At 38.0% G+C, this 18,734-nt stretch overlaps 1 protein-coding gene across 1 annotated transcript in view; it reads left to right on the top strand.

The window, feature by feature from the left end:
- SIPA1L1 (signal induced proliferation associated 1 like 1) overlaps window positions 1-18,734 on the top strand; it is a 195,459-nt gene that overhangs the window by 59,758 nt on the left and 116,967 nt on the right. The window contains 1 exon segment of the mRNA XM_066186979.1: window positions 5,163-5,259. The gene's annotated coding sequence lies outside the window, so the exon portion shown is untranslated.

Genomic DNA, 18,734 nt, shown 5'->3' with positions numbered 1-18,734 from the left:
ACAGTGGACAGATGGATTGAAATTACATGGGGGGAAGGGATGGGAAAGCAAAATGGAAAAGCAGTGAGTTTTCAGATTGTGAATGTGCAAATTCTGTGCTGAATTTGCCCTTTCTAAATATTTCCTCCAGTATTTTGTCGTAGACAGATTATTAGTTCTTTCTTTGTTAGCAGTAACTCATTCCACAGTGTAAATTTCTGTCCTCCTTTCATAGCTTAGCTGTGACAGCTAGACTGAAAAGTGACTTCTGTGAAGAGAACCTATTTTTTCAAGAGGTAATATTAGTATGAAGGATGGGTCATTACCTAATGTAGGAGGGGAAGAGTAGACTCACTGTATTTGTTGATGGTTTTCTTAATTACAAACGGATGTATTTGCAGTCTTTGCAATGAAGTGCTTACTGTTACAAAGTTCACATTTTCATGGTTGTGCTCTGTAAAATTGATGTTTCACTTCAGTTAGTCCAAGTGTGGATGAAGGCATTCGTTCACAGACAAGGAGCTCTTTCAATGTGGCAGCATCCTCTTTGTGTAGCTATTTTACTTGTAGAATTCGCAGTTAGTAAAGGTAAACATTAAGCCATTTGTATGCTATTACAGTCACACTGTAGAAAAATTAGAGGCTAGAAAAACTGGCCTCAGCATGGAAGTCTCTAAGCCATGGTGGTTGTGAATAATCAGGACAAGTTAGGACTTAATTCAGGAGAATGATGTTGTGAACATCAGAAGAAGCCTTTCCCCGTTAAATTAATTTAAATGAAATTTTGTTTCACTACCACTTCTGAGAAAAATGTTAAGAATTCCAGTAATTGACTCCTGTTGACATGGCAGCAGAGTAGTTAATGAATTTAATGCAATGGTACTAATTTTGATTGATACTGTGTAATTATGATGTCAAAGGTATTTAACTTTGTGTTAGGCTGTAAATCTGCATCAGATTTCTAGTCTACCCTTGAGAGAAAAAAATACATAAATGGGAAAACCCAGACACTCCCCCAACCTGAGCTATTTTACAAAAGAATATGAAAAAGTTTAAAGGTTTCACTAGTTCAGCCTACTTCCTTGTCAGTAGCATATCTTTGAGAAACTCCTGATCGTTTCAGTGTCTGAAAAGCAAAAAGGAAATGTTCTCTCTGAATTTTGATGTCAACAGCAGCAGAGTACCTTCTGACAGCCCTCTGTGCTTATCTAGCTTTTTTTCTTTCCTAATAGTTCTAGTCTGACTGGAGGTCTTAAAGGCTGGAAGGTAAAAGACAGCCTTCTAAACTACATTGAGCTGTTCTGTTCTCACTAAGAAAAAAAATAAAACTTCATTTTTTATCTAAAAGCAAAATTTATGGAGAATACAAGAGATCTGATTATTCTGGCTGTGACTCTTGAAGCAAGTGTATTTTAGCTTGACAAGCCAAGCATAAAGGGATGTGCCTTCTTTAGATGTAAATTCTGTGTGATTCATTTGTTGTATAATATTTTAATGTATTTTTGGTTTATTGGAATTACATGTTGATTAGTATTGGGAGAGGTTTTATTAATGTCAGAAATTGTATGTCACTGTTCGCCAAAGGGAAAGTCAAGATGGCTGTGATTTCAAAGGTTAGTAGTAATCTATACATCTTATTTTGTAAACAACTCCACCTTTTCTAGAATAAGGGATTTCAATTCTTAGAACTTTTTATAGACCATTATTTTTTTTGTGCTTGTTTCTACATCACCCTATTTTTGTTCTTTTTCTATATTTTTTACTATTTCATATTCATTGTTTCAGAACCTCCTTTTTCAGGAGGTTCTCCTGCTGGTGAGTTTTGTAGCTTCCATTGATACTTCATCCCTATCTGTCTTTGTGGCCCAGAAGGATTTGTGCTTCAGTGAGCCTCAGGAACATTTTATAAGTAATTTTAAGAACTTAGTTGTGACTCTGCCAAGTGTGCTGCTTTTGCTTGCCATATAGTTTAGGGCAGGTCAGGGTTGGTGCTTTTCAAAATCCTGTCTTGCCTGTGTTTCTGATATGTATGATTAATGGGCATTAGTCCTTAACAATCATATGGAAAGTTGTAGAAGAGTTTATTTACATTGTAGTGATGTTACTTAGCAGTTTCTGTCATTCAGCATCTTCAGTGACAGCATGTTTGGTTGGAGATGAAACTTAGGACCCTGTGAAAACTTTGGTTGCAGATGGCTTCTCAGGAGTACTGCTCTGTGGGCTATTCTCTGTTGTGGCAGTGTTCTGTGGGTGCAGGAATTCAGTCATCTGCTATGCACAGGGCTTTGAAGTTACCAGGCCGAACACTCAGGGGAATTAGGGGCTGAAGTTCTGTCTCCTTGTGACTGGTTGCAATATAGGTTGTAGGCTGGTGTCCAATGCCATGGAGGAAGCAGCATCTTTTCCTTGCAGTGAATCATCTCATGTTTATTGAAGTTCACTGGTGAAACTTGTCCTCACTGTCTTCATTCCCCTGGTAGTAATTGTAATAATCAGCCAAAGCACATATGTCAAAAGCCTTTTGTTTTTATTCTGAAGGGGAAGACAGAGGTATTAAAAATATTTTCATAGGTTTATAATGGCATGAGAACACTTCATAGAGGCTTCTTTATTTAGAAATTATAACGCTCATATGTGATGCCTTTCTAAGGTAAACCGAGAAGGATATTTTCCACTGATGCTTGTTCCTTCTTTCTTTTGAAAGTCTGGGTTCATTAATAGGACATCCTGAAAGGTCTGCTCATGTCTCTTAGGAGATGAAGGGACTGAAGTCTTTGTAGGCTAGGGAGGAAAATATTTTTTTATAAGTCTCTTTGAGAAAGATATATCTGAACTTCTTGTGGTTATTTTTTCAGCAGTTTCAAATACTGTTAGATTCCGCTGAGATTAAATGCTAGTTATTCTTAATGTTTTCAGACAGCATTCTCTCTCCTTATATAATTAATAACATTAGAAGTATTGAAATTGCAGGCAAAGCTTGTTCGAAAACATAAGACTTTTAAAGCTTTGAACTGCTGTTCTGCAGGTGACTTGCTGTTTTGTGAGAACAGCTTTTGCAGGTTGTGGCAGAGAAGTGGGGGAAGTGAAGCATTCCTTGGGTAGGTGGCAGATTCTGAGATCAGAGGGAAGAATCTGCAGGGATTCCTCCTCTTGTTTGTAGTACTGCATATTGATAGCTGGAACATAGCAAACAACCCTTGAATTGTCTTCAATTAACACGTTTTGGTTCTTTCAAGGGTGATGTCAGAAAATAGCCTTTTTCAGTAGAACCAAGTTCTTTCCTCCGTTCCTCCTTCCATACGCCTACACTGATGTTTTTTCAGCTCTACAAGTGTGTGTTTTCTCACTCTCTGCTGTGTGGGCGGCCTTCCCAATCACAATTGAGCTTCACAGGCAATCTTTTACCAAAAAGAAAAAAAAAAAATCTTTACACAGCAGGTCTATAATTTAACCCCAAAGGAAATGGAGACTTCTGGGTCAGAATTGTGATGCGTCTTAGTAATGCTTGAATTGGCAAAGAATTTCACCCTAAAAAAAGAAGAAAATTGCTTTCTTGACCAGAAGGCCACTAGCTGTGGAAATTACTTTTTTACAATCTACACAAATGATTTGCCAAAATGTCACTAGCAATCACGAACAAATAGACTTAAATCTTATACTTGCTTCATTAGGCTAAGTTATAATTGAGCTTTCTTACCCTAGAATTAGAATGTGATTCAAATGAAAAAGACAAACTCAGTTTGTTGACAATATGAAAGTTAAAATGCAGTTCTTCTGGGAGTGTTGCCTTGTTTTAAACATGGTTTTAGTTCTCTCTGCCTTTTAGAAACTTCTTTTACTGCACTGCATGGGTTTTTTTGTGTACTTTAGCTCTTTTGCTGATGCTTCTCATTTTTCCAGTCTTAATTTCACACAATATTTTGTAAATAAGCCTAAAGTTAACTTGCAATAAAAAACCCCTCTCAGCTCTACTTTTAATTGCTCATCAGAAGATAGCAATAATTATTTTCTTGAGCTCTCTTGATAACACGGTTTGGCATTTGTTGAAGAGTTTTTGTTGATGCTAGTGTTTTTGCCACCAGGTAGGTATTCCAGGTTTATTCAACACTGTAAAGAAATACTTTTGGGAGAGAAGCAATGGGTGACTTAAAATTTGCTTATCAACCTAACAAATTTCAGCAACAATTTTTACCCCAAGGCCTTGTACCGTGGTTTTATGTGCAGTTTGTGCTGCCATTGGAGCTGAAAGGAACCATCCTTCTCTGCTTATCCTGTCTGGTACCTTTTCTGCCTCATGTCAGCACAGGTGCTCATGTAGCTGTGCCGTGAACTGGGTTGGGGAAAACCAGGCTGGAGAATAATCCAGGTCTTCTTCTTTAGACTCCTTACTTAGAGCTGGATTTTAATCTGTCCTTGACATGATTCACTGTACATCTCCTCTAACACGTGAGCTTGGTGGGAGTAGGGTAGGACAAAAATTCATTGGCAGTATGTGCTCTGCCTCCAGCTTGTGCCTCTGCGGAGTTCTCGGGACTGCAGCATAAATCTCCATGGTTACATCTGTTTGCCCGGTCTAATTTTAGAGGACTCCTATCATCTAGAGATGCAAGCCTTTTGCAGTAATAGACAGTAGTCAGATGTTAAGAGTAATTCTGAAAGGATACGGATTATAATGCAGGACCTGGTAAATAGGAAGGACCATCTTTGAAACCTTCAAATTTCCTTCTACACTTGGATACCTCTTAGGGTACTGCAGCTGGTGACTTAGATAAAAACTGCTCTCCCTTGTGTTTGACATGTGTTACAGACTTTATGTTGAGCAGTGAGGAAAAAAAGTGGGCCACAACAGTGCTAAATGTCCCCTTTCTTTCAGGCGTTGCCAAATGAGTGTTTAATCTCTAAATGCCTGGCAGAATGTGTTCAGGAAGAAAATAACGATTCAGATAAGGGGTGATAAAAGAAGGGTTGGGATCGTTGTAGTGAGAAAATTATCATACAGGCTTTCTCAGATGTGTAAGTTATGTGCAAAAAATCAATATATTCACTGTTTTATAAGCCTTCATTGTTGCTTCTGGCTTCTTAAAAGCACAATTTTCAGAATACCCTTTACCTTTTCGAAAAGTATTTCATTTGATTGTTTCCCATTCAGATTTTGTTCATGCCCATGATCTTTTTGCTTCTAGGTTTCACTGTGGTATGAGTCATCAGAAGTTGATTGTGACATCCACTGGGTTTTTTCGCTAAAGCTGCGTGTGTCAGCTTTCTCAGGAATTTGGATAGGTAAGAGTGCATGTTCTGCTTTCTGTACCTCCTGACCTTTTGGAGTACCGCTAGTTTTCACAGACTGAGTGTTGTGTTTGACTGCTGATAGCATGTAATGTTTCATGCAATGTGTAAGGGGTGGTCTCCAGCAGGATGGTTTACCCGTAGGCTGGCTGCCACAGAGTGCCAGACTGTATCCCAGGCTGTTGCTGAATGCTTCCTCTATACATCAGTGTTTTTCCAGGAGAGAGATGCAAGGGAACTAGATGGCTATTCCCTCCCCCACTTTCTACTAGGTATGTGTAAAAGTGTTTGCAGAAGCAGGTTGGACTCTGTTCAGGCTGTAACAGAATGCCTGCTTTTGTCACATTTTCTGAAACACAGCAGTTCTTGTAGGTGGTTTCTTTTAACCCACTTGTGAAACTAAACTCATGTTGTAAGGAAGAAAGGGATGATTCTTCTGGATGTGCCTTGTCCTTGAAAAAGACTGGCTTTTAGTACATGATATGTCCTTTGACAGAGTAATGTGGTATATTAAAAGGTAAAATGGATGCAACAAGTGTGAGATGCTGCAGTTTTGCAGCCTTGCCCTCCCTCGGCCTCGTACCAGATGCAAGTCCTTGACAGGTGTGTAATGACCTGGTTCAAGATGGCGTATGAAGAAGGTTGGAAAATTGCAGTGTGTGGGTTTGGGGTGTGGAAGGAAGAGAGATGGGGAGCAGTGGTGGTGGTTTTGCAAAGATGAGTAGGATTGGATTTGTTTTTGGATGGATCAGCTTCCTGAATTAACTGAACTGGTTGTGCAAGCAGTAGTGCTGCCTCGGGAGAGGTGACCAGAATTTGCTGTGGACTGCAGGGAGAATAAAATTGGAGATCTCAGTTAAGATCAGTTGAAGCAGAGTTGCAACCAGGCAGTAAAAACATAACCCTCTCCACTGAACACGTTTTAATCATGTGTTTATTAACACATAATTGAAACCTATAGGTATAGGATATGCAAAGGAAGTCTAGTCTGGAAGTAAGTGTAAAAAACATAGCTGCCAAAGGAGAAGCTCTGCCTTGTAACATTGGTTCATCAGTCTGTTGGATGTCAAAAGAAACAAATAGGTTTCTTATGTGAGAGAATCTGCCCTGTAGTTGTTGCAATTGCCTTAAAGGATGTTGTTGTATCAAAAGTTTCAGTTTAAAACTCTCCTTCTGAAACACTGTCAGCAAAGCTGCATTGTGTTGGCAGGGATTTAGCTTCTGAGGTTTGACTTATGGTAGTGACAAAACCTTTCCTTCAGAGGATGTATATACTGGAAACAAATAGATTTGTTCACAGAACTAGTGGAGCCCTTGGAAAAGGCTATTTTAATTATTTTGTCTTTACCGTTGAGCTATTTTACCTTTTCCTTTGGCATCGTATCTAGTGTTGGTTTTTACACACAATCATTATTGGGGTTCTCTTTGCTGTATAGCTCTCAAAGTTACCACAGAGGAGAAAATAGTGTCCATGGCTTTTGCACCGTACAAAAGGTGGAATTTTTTGGTGGTGGTGGTTTGTGGTGGGGTTTTTTTTGTCTTTTAATTTTTTTTTTTTGGGGGGGGGGTGGGGTGGTGTTTTGTTTTTTTAATAAAGTTTGTGGTCTTAAGAGGCTATTTAGAATCATGGTATTAGTAAGCACTGTAGTGGAGCATGGACAATGAAAAAAGGCTGTCTTGAGTGGTGAGGTAATAGCAGTCTTAGCTATTAGTTTAACTTACTTGTGGAAAGTAAATGAGTAGTTTTCCTCCCCACTGTGCATGGCTTCCAGAGTCGCATACATTCCATAAAGAATGACCAGGTAATTAAACCTCATTTTGCCGGTGGTGTTACCATGTTACACCACTGAAACACTGAAGGTGGTAAATTCCTTTTTATTATACACATGCAATTTTTGTTCCAAATGGAAATTTTTCTCAGTGGAATTTTAAAAATTTTTAAATTCCAACCTGTAGCAAATCTAGTAATACAAAGTTTTACTTAAAACCTAATTTATTTAATCAGTAACTGTTCTGGTTGCTGGTTTTTTATGAATGCGTAGGCTCATGTTCCTATAGACCCAGTCTTGTTTACTGAAATTCTTCAGCAGGTTTCACAGTTGGGAGTTGAACATAACCATATTAACAAGCAGCTTTTTTTAGCAATAGTATCACACTCCAATAAAGCTGATATTTGTTTGTTTCAAATACAGAATCTTAATTGGATTTGTGAGGATATTTACGTGCAAAACATTCGGCAGCATAAACTTAGTTTTGTTTATTCCCCATATTCTTCTGTGGATACTGGCAGAATAAAACCTGTAAAATTCTGCATGAAACTTAACCTCAGACTGCTTATTTGACTGGAACTTAAAATGAAGAAGAGGACTATCGGGAGGGAAGAGGAAGAGGTGGCCACTGCGAGCGAGTGGCTGATGTTGACCTTAAGTTAATATATGCTGGTTTTATCTGTACTATTCTTTTCCTGTTGACAGGTTGAAGTCCTGTGGCTTCATTTGTTCGCTAGTAATAAAGCCTTGTTGGGTGGGGGTGGGGTTGAGGTGGAGAAGGTTTTGCCTCAGTGATTCTTGCTTTTTCACAGGGATGTGTTTAAGAGTACAGAGTGCTGTGTTCCCTGCAAAGGGGACGGCAGGAGCTATTTGAGTACTGTTTCTCTGAATGGCCAGGAGGAGAGTTGTACAGAGTTGTGTTCCTTCCTTGCATTTTGCAGGTTTTAAATTTTTTTTTCCCAGAGATTTCCCCAAGGTTTAGTTGGTGATTATACAAAGGATTTCTGTTATTAGGACTGTGTAGGTTTTCTGGTTCAAGTTGCTTCCCTGAGGAGTCTGAAGAAAGTTAGGAAGAACCCATGCAATTAGTGCTTACAGTCCTGGCCTCTATAAAGAAAGGAGAGTGTTCCTTGAGGAGTGCATGTATATATTTCAAATGCATGTACCTCTGCACACATGCACCTGTGAGTCAAAGGAAATGGATGTATTAGATGCATGTATGTTCCCAAGTTAGTGATTGCCTTGTGTAACGTTTTTGTACTGTGGTATCGCAATGGTAACTGCAGTAATTACCTTTAAATTGAAAATAACTAGAAAGTGCCTAGTCTATTTTTATGTTCTTTTATGTTTAAAAAGAGTGTGGTGAATTGGTAGAAGTTGGTATGTGATTGTTGACAGATTAGTTAATATATTTGAGAACTGGAGAATTGCAATAAGGTCCTTCAGCAAAACTGGATAATATTCTTAATAGCTAAATATGTCCATTATGATAGGGAAGGGGTGTTCATAATACAAGTCTCACATTCATTTCATTGTGAATGAGACTGAAAGAACTGGATATTCAGAAGGTGTGTATGAGTGAATGAAGAGAGGAAAGCCTGGATCCCATTAATTTTTGGCTATCTCTAAGCTGGTGAGGGTTTTATGCTTTAACACCTTTTTTCTTAGTCCAAAATGACTGATTATTTAATAGTATGGATTGTAATGATCCACACTTTTTCTGTTACAGGCACCTATTGAATAGGCAGGCCAAGAATGAGACATCCTATGTCTCTAAACTTCCTGATTTCAGGATGGTTAGGCACACCCAAGTTAGCATTAATCTACCTAGCCTGGATTAAAAATGATTGCAAGGATTTAACAGCATGGATTTTAGTATAGCCTATTGGAGGCTGACTAGAAGTCTGAGTGCTTAATCACTGCAATCCTGTGCCCTGGAAATTGAGGGTTTTGTAAAACTGAGTTCTGTAGCTCTAAATGTGGAGAGCTGTTGGTAGATTACATACATATATTATTCTGTGAATTTTTACTAGCTCTCCCCTTAAGGTGGTAGTAGTGTAACTTAGAACTATTAAGTGTGTACTTAGTACTTTGTATGGTTACAAATGTATACTGATTAATAAACAAGATGTTTTCTGTTTATTAAACAGAAAAGCAGCTGATTCTGCTATATTAGCAATTGATTCCCAATTTTATGGGACTGGTTGGTGAAGAATGAGCAATTGTCATGTTTTGATTTTTATGTGTTGTTCAGCTTGCACATTGCTGAAATACATTGTGCTGTGCTTCTTAAACTTGAATGACAATACAGTTTTGCAGTTCAATATTTTCATTGTTTCAGGTGAGTAATAAGAATCAGCAATTAAATAAATCTGAGACATTAAAGAGATGTGGAATCTGTGAAGCATAAGAAACCCCCCAGTATGTTCATGTACTGAATAAAACACCAAAACCCAACAAACAAAAAAACCAAACTAAAACAAACCAACAAAAATAAGCAGTCCCTCTCCCCCCAAAAAACTCCAAACCCCCACATACAAAGAAGCAACAAACAAAACCCAGCAAACCCCTGACAGAAGACACAATAGAGTAGCAAAATGTGGACTATTAGTGTTTCCCTGCTTTTTTATGTGTAGAGAGCAAAGTACTTTATTCCCTTGTAAAATGTTTTGGGAACACCTGGAACTGCTACTACTACAACTGCACTGACCATGAGATTTCCTAAATTCATGATTCAGAGGAGATGCATCAGCTTGAAATACAGCATTTCTGTAGAAAGTTTCCAAGACAATGTTTCTGGCAGTTCAGAGATTAACCATTCTTAAATGATTCCGTCTAACTAGAAGCAAAAGGTGTTCATTCATTGGTAGTTCTTTTGTAACTCTCATTGATGAAATTCCTTCCTTCTCTTGGTCTTTCCCTTCTTATATGCATTTTAATTTTTTTCCTCCAGTTTTTCAGTACCCTTCTTGAGCTATAAAACCAAATTTCTCTGTGCCAGACAAAGTAAAATAACTGCTTTGCTCTCCTAATTGGTATTCTCGCTTGTTTAAATATTAGTGCCTTAACATCAGCCACAGCTACGTGTTTCAAGTTTTCTTTAAGGTGCACAGATTCAAGGAAGCTGACTGGTAAATTGGAGTGATGCTCAGAGCTGTCACCTGTGAAGATCAGAATTCACACTTTCCACTTGAGATCAGAGAAGATTGGCTTGCTTTTCAGCCTAATTGTATTCACTGCTTATGCATAATGCAAACCCACAACTTAACTCTGCTCCATTTGATGAAAGATAAAGATCAGTGCCTACTAGACAGTGTGATGCTAGCTTTACAGATCCCATCAGCATCAGGCATTAGTCATGTTTTTTTATGTATAAAACATAGCATGCATGTCTGTACACATCATAATGGGAATGTATTGTTTTAGCGCAGAATACCAGGTTGGAAAGGACCTCAAGGATTATCTGGGCCAATCTTTCTTGGCTAAAGCACAGTTCCATAGACACGATGATGACCCAGTGCTCTGTCCTTCCAAATCTTAGAAGTGTCTAATGTTGGGAGATCCATTACTTCTCTGAGGAGATTATTCCAGCGGCTGGTGGTTCTTAGTGTGAAAAAATTCCTTTGTGTCCAATTGGAATCTCCCCAGAAGCAACTTGTGCCCATTGCCCTTTGTCTTTTCCATGTGACTCCTTGAAGAAGGGAGTCTCAGTTGTCTTTGTAGCAGCAATAGTAATGCAATTAATAAGTAGTGCTTCCTAATAATTGTACTGTGTGTAGGTTTTGTAGCATGTTGATCTCTTTAGTGTTATGCCCTGTATATGTCACGGATTTGTCATCAGTCACTAGTTCATTCCGTCAATTCCTTATGTAAAGACTTGGTACTAATATACAGCTCTTCAGTACCTCAAAGCTGTGCTATTTATTACACTGACCTTTAATACCACTAATACATCATTTGACTGAGTCTTTTACCGCTTACAAAGTTGTTTTTTTAAAACAAAGGAAGCTTTCAATTTTCTAATTCATCAGAGTAGTTGAAAAATCAGCTTTGGCTTTATGCATGGCATATCTACAGAAGCTTTATGTGTTTGAGCTGCAGTCTCTCCGATGCCTGCTCATCTCCAATAGAAAATGAAAGGAGAAGAAGCAAGGTTTATCATTAAATCTCATCAAGTTACATTTTTGCATCTATATAGGTATATTAGGAAACATTCAAAAGGAGAATTTTCTCTAAAATGGGCAAGTCTAGGGTGGGAAAGCCTTTTAAAGTTGAGGAATTGCTTGGATAGAATTAAATTGGGATGTGGCATGTGGATTTTTTGGGTTTATTGCAGTTGGCATTGTGTGCATGTGCAGACCTTCTGAGATTGTGTGGGAATGGTCCTCTCCTTTAGCCACATCAGCTAAAGATGAGAGGCTCAGTGTTGGGATGTGTCAGGTGGTCAAGGCTGCATCTAGAGCGTGCTGCCCTGGCCAGCCTTTACTTCCTTCATTCCATCTGCACGCAAAAGAAATGCAGGAAAGCCGCTTCTTCCTCTGGTTGTTGGACCAAGCTTTGTCCTGCACACTGGCAAGTGTTTGAACGCTTCTGGCTGTGTAGCTGTGAGACAAGCAATGCTGGAGAAGACGACATCTTTTTTTTTTTTTTTTTTTTTTTTTTTTTTTTTTTTTTTTTCCTTGTCTGCTATTTTTTTTTTAAACTAGCTTTGTCATTATTGGTGTAGCATTGCTCTTAAAGACCTCGATTTCTTTGTGTGATAGTGATACCTTAGGGAAGCAGCCACAGTTCTTCTCACTTCCTCTTGTTGCTGTGTTCTTGGTAATGTAAAGCCTGTAGCTTATAAAGCCTGTAGAGCAGAGGTGCAGTTAGCTTGTATGTATGTGTGGTAGTATAGGTATAATTTTTCCAAGATGATGAGGAAGCACTGAACAATCATTGTTTAATATAATCTATCTTTTTTCTTACTCTGCTCTTTTTTTCCTTTATTTTCTCTACTGCTTTTCTGTGTTTATTTTCTTCAGCGTATCTTTCTCTTTTTATTCCTCTTTTTCTCCCTTCTGTTACTTAGGTTAGAGGTCTTTCCAGAAGTTTGCTGAGGAGAAAGGTTGAAGCTGAGAACCAGAGCACCGCTCTCTCCTGTGAGAAGGGAGAATTGCTTTAGTCTCTCTTTTCTGAAATAAGGTGCTTTTGGGAGGAGGTTGTGTGGAAGAAAGATGAACTGCTAAAGCCTGAGGACTTTCCTGGCTGGGATTAATTTAGAATCAGATGCTTATAGCATTTTCTTAAACATTTACATGTTTAGCTGTGAGGGAGTATAAGGGGTCATACATGTGTACCTTGGAGATCTTTACTCCTTGCATCTGTTCTTGACTATAAAAGGGAAGAAGTACATTTGGTTAGACTGAAAACTTGAAAGAAGAGCAAGTAAATGCAGTGGCTATTTAATATTTTTGCTGTGGAATTAAGTTGTGAGCCAAGTGCTCTTTCATGGATTATTCTGCAAAGTAGTTCTCGTTTTTTCATTAGTAAAGGTTAATCTGGGGTTTTTAGCTTTGCTTTTATTAAAATGGCTTGGATATAGAAGGTAATGTTGAGGCCCCCGGTGATCTTCACACTTTAAAGGTATTCTGAAGAGCTGGTTAAGTATTTGGACAAGTTGGATGCATTTGCTCATACGTTGAAATTTAACTCTTGTCCTTCATCCAGAAGTCCAGAGTTACAGTTAGCTTGCTCTGGTCAAATCAAAGTTCCCTCCCCACAGGTGTGTTGCATCTGGCAGAGCACAGCAGCAGACGTAGATGGAGGAAGATAGGGTGGATTTCTAGCTGTAGACCTAATGTCTTTTATCTCAGGAATTTCTGAATCAGGAAATCCGGTACCTTTTGCTCTTTGTTGCCTTTCTTTTATACTTCCTAATTCTGCACGAGCTTTTATTAATTGGGAAGAGCAGAATTGCATGTGGTACTGATGGCAGAAATCATACATGGTGGTATGATAGAGAAGCACTGTTCTTTTCAGAATAATTTCAAATGCTGTCAATGTGTGGGCATTGGTTTTGTATTGTTGGGGTTTTTTGAGAGTGTTGGAGTATAATTTGATGGATACAAATACCTTCATAGTCTTCAATATAAAGAATTCTACAAGGAATTGAGAAATGCCAGGTAGTATTTTAATGGGTTTACTTTTCATATTTGTTTATCTGTTTGGTACAGTTACCTAACAGGGCGTGCTTCAGAGCTGTGAGGCATTGCAGCATGTAAAATATTCTGGAGTTAGGGCTCCCGTTTTCCTAAGATTTAGATTAAACTTTCCTAAAATTACTCTGGATCAATAATTCCCCTACTGACATGTCCAGAGGCATGCCTACTGAATTTTTGTTACCTATTTCCTCTGTTATTCCATGTTCACCAACTAATATGGCTCTTCATTTTTTCTAGGATAGTTGTGCAGTTGCATACCTTGAGTCCGGAGGGATCCCCAGAGAATAAACTAAATGGTCCTGGTGCTCTGAGGACACTTCTGGAATTGTTCATTTACAGAGCAAAGAGGATTGTGGCTGACCCTTCTTCTAATGTTTTTATATAATCAGGATTTAAGCTGTTTTCTAATTTTGCCTATTAAATGAAAGCAGAGATTTAGCCTTTCCCTTGAATGAGCAGATTCCGAAGCAAATCAATGCAGAAAACCTTTAGAGACCCTTTAGAGAGCTTTGCTGTGGGTGTGGGAAATTGCAAGAGTGTATTAATACATACTTTGAAATACTGGTATGGAAGGGGTCAACAAACATGACCATTAGACAAAATGTGAGGGTGCTACAGAAGCTGCTTGTTTTTTTGTGACCAAAGGACTACCCTTACTGCTTTTTTTTTTTCCTGACAGATTTTTTTTTGTCCAGAATTCCATTATGGCAGAAATAGAAGTTTTCTTGTCCTTTGGTAAGATGTCAAGAGCTGACATTTTTCTCTTCCCTTTTTCAAATAAAACCAGTCCTTGAGACTGAGGTTTGGGTTTGGTGCTCCAGCTGTGAGCCTTGTAGAGGCTGCTGCATGTTCTGTCATCTCAACTGAAAATGCTATTTACCTGTAAAGCAATTTTATTCTGTTAATACCTGTGCAGAGGTTATGCTTCTGTTCTAAATTGACTGGTGAGGTGTTGAAACAATACATCTTGCTTGGCGTTTGGATTGTGGGTGCAGCTCAGGATCATCCTGATCATGTCTGATGTGAATTCAAAAATATCCTTATTTAATGCTTTTATGACTAGACAAATCAGCTGAAATAAAACCAGTTTTCATATTTTTCTTATTTCATCTGTATTTGATTGCTTTTTTGCAGTTAACTTCGTAGCTTACTGTACTAGTTTAGTGTAGCAGAAATGCACCAGGCCTGCCATTTTCATTTAGTGTTTGAAAAATAGTGTTTGTAGAGTGACTACTTCTGACAAGCAGTTACAGAACTATACTGAAATGCTTTTAGTAGTAAATAGTACAAAAAATCAGAAACAGCTATGTCAAAATGTGTTTGTATTTTGTAGTAGGGGAGCATCCATGAGTGCTTAGGGTTTCTTTTGAGTTTCATAGGACCAAAAGTTGAAATGTATTGAAGTGTAGAGGACACGGAGACATTACTTTTTATCTTGTGTAGAATAGTGTATTTTATATTATACTGGACAGTGGTCATTTGGAAAAATCTTTTGCCTGGTTTGAGTGGCTGAAAAGCTCCTTTATATCTCTAATGTCTAATGTATTTTTTTATCATCACCTAGATTTAGGGTTGCTTTTATTAGTCTGAGGGGTTTAGCAGTATGTGTTCTAATAAGTGATTTATATTGATAAGAGTATACAGGGTAATGATAGATTAGGTAAGAACAGGAGGAACCTCAGAATCGTTGGCCTTTATTGTAACAATACAATCAATGTAGAGTGTAACACACAGACCAATATTTTGTGCTTTTCATATAGACCAGATGGAGTTTTCTTGTATTTGGATAGGTACACACTTATGAATCCAGTAATGAACTAACTTTTTCTTGTCATAAAGGGTCTAATGTAAAATTATTTTTACTCTAACAAAATACTTTCAAAAAGAAACCTTACTATCCCCTACCCCCATCCCCAAAACAAAAAGCAGAGTTCCAGGAGTGTTTATTTGTGGCATTCTGAGGCTACTGGCTAATGTTTTCAAGATTGAAAACCCTCACAATGATACAGGATTTATTTTCTGGACTTCAGTAGATGTTTGGACAGCTGTTTATCCTCTAATACAATATTTTTTCTGTTTTCTATGTGTTTTATGGTCAAGAGAGAGGATTCTTAAAGATATACCTGATATGTAGAAAATCTGTTGTCTGAAAATGGAAGTGTTTGACTAAGAGCCATAAGCTTTAAATTTGCCAATTTGCCACAGATTATTAACACTACCGTCTCTTTTAATCACTGATTAGGCTGTCTGCATAAAATAGTTCTTTGCCTTTTGGAGGCATATGGGCTTCACAAATTTCTTTATCATACCTGAGAGTTGGTGGTTGCGAAGACTTGTTGGTCAGTAAGATCAGAGTTGCTGTAGTTAAGAGCTCACCACTGTTTGTTCTGTCTCATGTGTTCCCGGACAATAACAAAATGTAGGACTCAAATAGTTTTGCGGAATCGTTTCCTGATGGAAAATACAATGTTAGAAGAGAGGTCAGCCTTCTGTAAGGCAATGGTAAAATCATTGCTATTCCCTGTTTTCAATAGCCCTTATCTCCCTTTTGTTGTAATGGTGCTGCCCTGTTCAGGCGGGTATGATAATCTGTGGGGCTAACTTGTTTTACTTTTATTGTGTTGTTTCATGATTTTCTCTAATTTGTTTGCCAGATTCCTTGTTTTCTCTCTAAATGCAAAGTTTGCTTTTAAAGCTTTACAAAATCTGCCATACATCCAGATAGGTAATTGGAAATGTTTTGAGTTCTCTTTCTGAAAATGGGAGCTAGTGCATCTGAAACCGCTGCATTCTGCCCATAGTGCCAGAGAAATAGCAGTACATAGGCCAGTGGTTACCTTCTTTCCTCTTGCAGTACTGCAGGTACTCTTTCTGTAGGTGGAGGAGTTTTGCATTCCTTATGGTGCGTGACTGTTGGATTCAGGCCTTTTGGTCTGGTTTCACATGTGATTTGGAATAGCCCTGGAGATGTAATCAAAGTCTTGTTCTGTCCTTCAGCAAATATTTTCACATGATATGTAAGGAGTCTTGGGTTTTCAGACAGCTTTTTTATGCTATTCTGGCTTTTAGATCTCTGAACTAGTAAATATGCATACACATTTTTTAAGGAAAAGGGAAATGCTGCCTGTTTGTGGCCTTCTGGCTGCTGTGAGTGTGTGTATCATACCCTCAGTTTCAATACATGGATTCATAGAAACTAATGTGTATATGTACTATTCTTAAATTTCTGGCAGAAAAGAATGTTACTGTAGGCATTGGCATGGTGGTCATCTAGAGTTTCTGAAAGTCTGAATTTTTGAAAAGGCTGAAAGATGGTGTCATGTTTTGGTACGTGCTGTTGACACTCCAGCTCTAATAATTGCTCAGAGTCTGTCTGACCTAAATATGTACTGAATTTTGGTCACATATGAATTAGAATTTTACTGCTGTTTCACAGGACAACTGAAAAATAAAATCAAAGCTAAAATCCATGTGTGATAGAGCCAAAATAAATGTGTGCATACACAACTGTTGGTAAAGTCTAAATTGTTTTACCTTAATGGTGTAAACACAGTGTATAATACTAGCTCGAGTCAGAATGCAACTGCTGTCTAGAAAGAAAAAATCCTCACATTGAACCCTGTTTTAAAATTTTAACTGCATTAACAATTAATTGCGAAGTGTGAATTGCCAAGTAGAATTAGTACAAATATCAGTAGTACTGTCGAGTGTGAAATTAATTCTATTTTTACAATTCCATGTTAATTTTACAAGAAGACCAAGAACAGAGGAAACTGAAATTGGAAGGAATTATTCTATTTGTGAAGGGAAGGTGAAGGGGAGAAGAAATCTTTTCATGTGCACTATCACCTAAAATAAGTCATAAAAATGAGTTCATGCATATGGACTCTTTTTTTTTTTTTTTTTTTTTTTCATTTACTGTAGATAAGACACCCCTTGGAAAGTCAGATAACTATATTAAGAAGATGGATTTTTTTCTTCCAGTTGTTTTCAATCTCTTTTTAGTAATCTTAGAACTAGTTTTTTAGGATATGTTCCTTAGAATACACAAGAATGATGTATGTGGTATTTCAATGCTAGGACAGTGGTGTTGACCAGACTTGTATGACTTCTCCTTTCTGCTTTATTACTCTTAATATGGCTGCTTCGGCATGTGTGTATATTTTTAATTTAATGATCTTTTTCAGAGTTAAGAGTGTTTTGTTTTGCTCTCAGTTGCATGGATGTTATCAAGTGTGGTTTAGAATCCCTGATTTTTTAAGCTTACTTGGAATCAGGATCATCTCCTTCATATTCCTTGTGACTTCTGCCTCCTTTCCACCACCTCCCTAGAGTGGTTGTCATTTGCAGATTCTTCAAGGGGCCCTGTGTTTTGTCACCAAAATTAATAAACTAAACAAAGTCTGCTGCAGGTCAAGTTCTAGGTGGATCAACCCAAAGTCTTTTCTGTTTTGGTTTATTTTTTTATACCGAGCCATTGGTTTTCTGAATTTTCCAGTAGTTACCCTTGTCTACACTAATTGTTTGGGATTTATAGTCTCCAGCTTATGTTGAACAGTAGTTGAACTTAGATAAGCTGTACCTGCTGCTTCAATAGGACGTTTACCCAAGACAGAACATTATATTGTTTTGAGGCTTCCTGACTATCAGTTATCTTTCTCCTCTGACTTTAATCCCTCTTCTTTTCTCCCAGCAATAAATCCAAATCTTTCTAAGCATCAGACTTAGGCTGTTTGTCTTGCTGCTTAAGTAGTTTCCCACTTCTCTACTGTTGTTGTGAGACATATACCCTGTTTCATATTGCTCTGGGTTCCCTGTCTTTTACTGGTCCTCAAAGCAAATTAGTAAAACCTTAGAAATCATGTAGACTAGTTCTTTTATATATCCTAGTGTACGTATTGTAAGTAGCTAGCTTAAATGATGCATTAATTGTTCTAATTCAAACATCAGTTTGGGGTTTTTAACAATAATTTATTTTGAGTGTTATGTTGCTAACTTTCTGGCCTCTTCCTTGTGGAGCCCTAGAGCATTATTGGGGTTCATCATTTTCTGGACCAGATTCTAAAATTGGCTGGCAGTGGTATGTGCCACCACAATTTTAGTCATCTCTGCAGTCTTTGGCAGCCTGGGTAAGATCCAGAATCAATGTGTGGGCTGTCCAAGCCAGCATGCTATTGAAAAGCTGCCATTAAGTAACTCATTCTTAATGAGGTGGAGAGCAGTGTTGGTATTTCTCAGATCTAAAGAGATATTTCTTGTCCTTTGTTGTTGTATTATGGGTGTGATTTGTAGCCCACCACCCCCAGAGACACCTTGCAGAGCTCCGCTGGACTGATATTACACTCAGGAAGACTTGGAGGGAATAGCTAATTCTCTGCTGATATTGCTAACCACCTACTTGTGTGTATGGTGTTTTTCTGCAGTTCCTATCTGGGCAAGACTAGGACTGACTTAAAGGTCTTCTTGCCTTAGTCAGAACAGTATAAAAGAGCACAGA

Source organism: Chamaea fasciata, unplaced genomic scaffold (assembly GCF_029207755.1).
Source record: "Chamaea fasciata isolate MVZ Bird 193981 ecotype frontalis unplaced genomic scaffold, bChaFas1.0.hap1 SCAF_7, whole genome shotgun sequence".
In the NCBI taxonomy this organism is placed as follows: Eukaryota; Metazoa; Chordata; class Aves; order Passeriformes; family Sylviidae; genus Chamaea; species Chamaea fasciata.
This window is presented reverse-complemented; position numbering and strand designations above follow the sequence as displayed.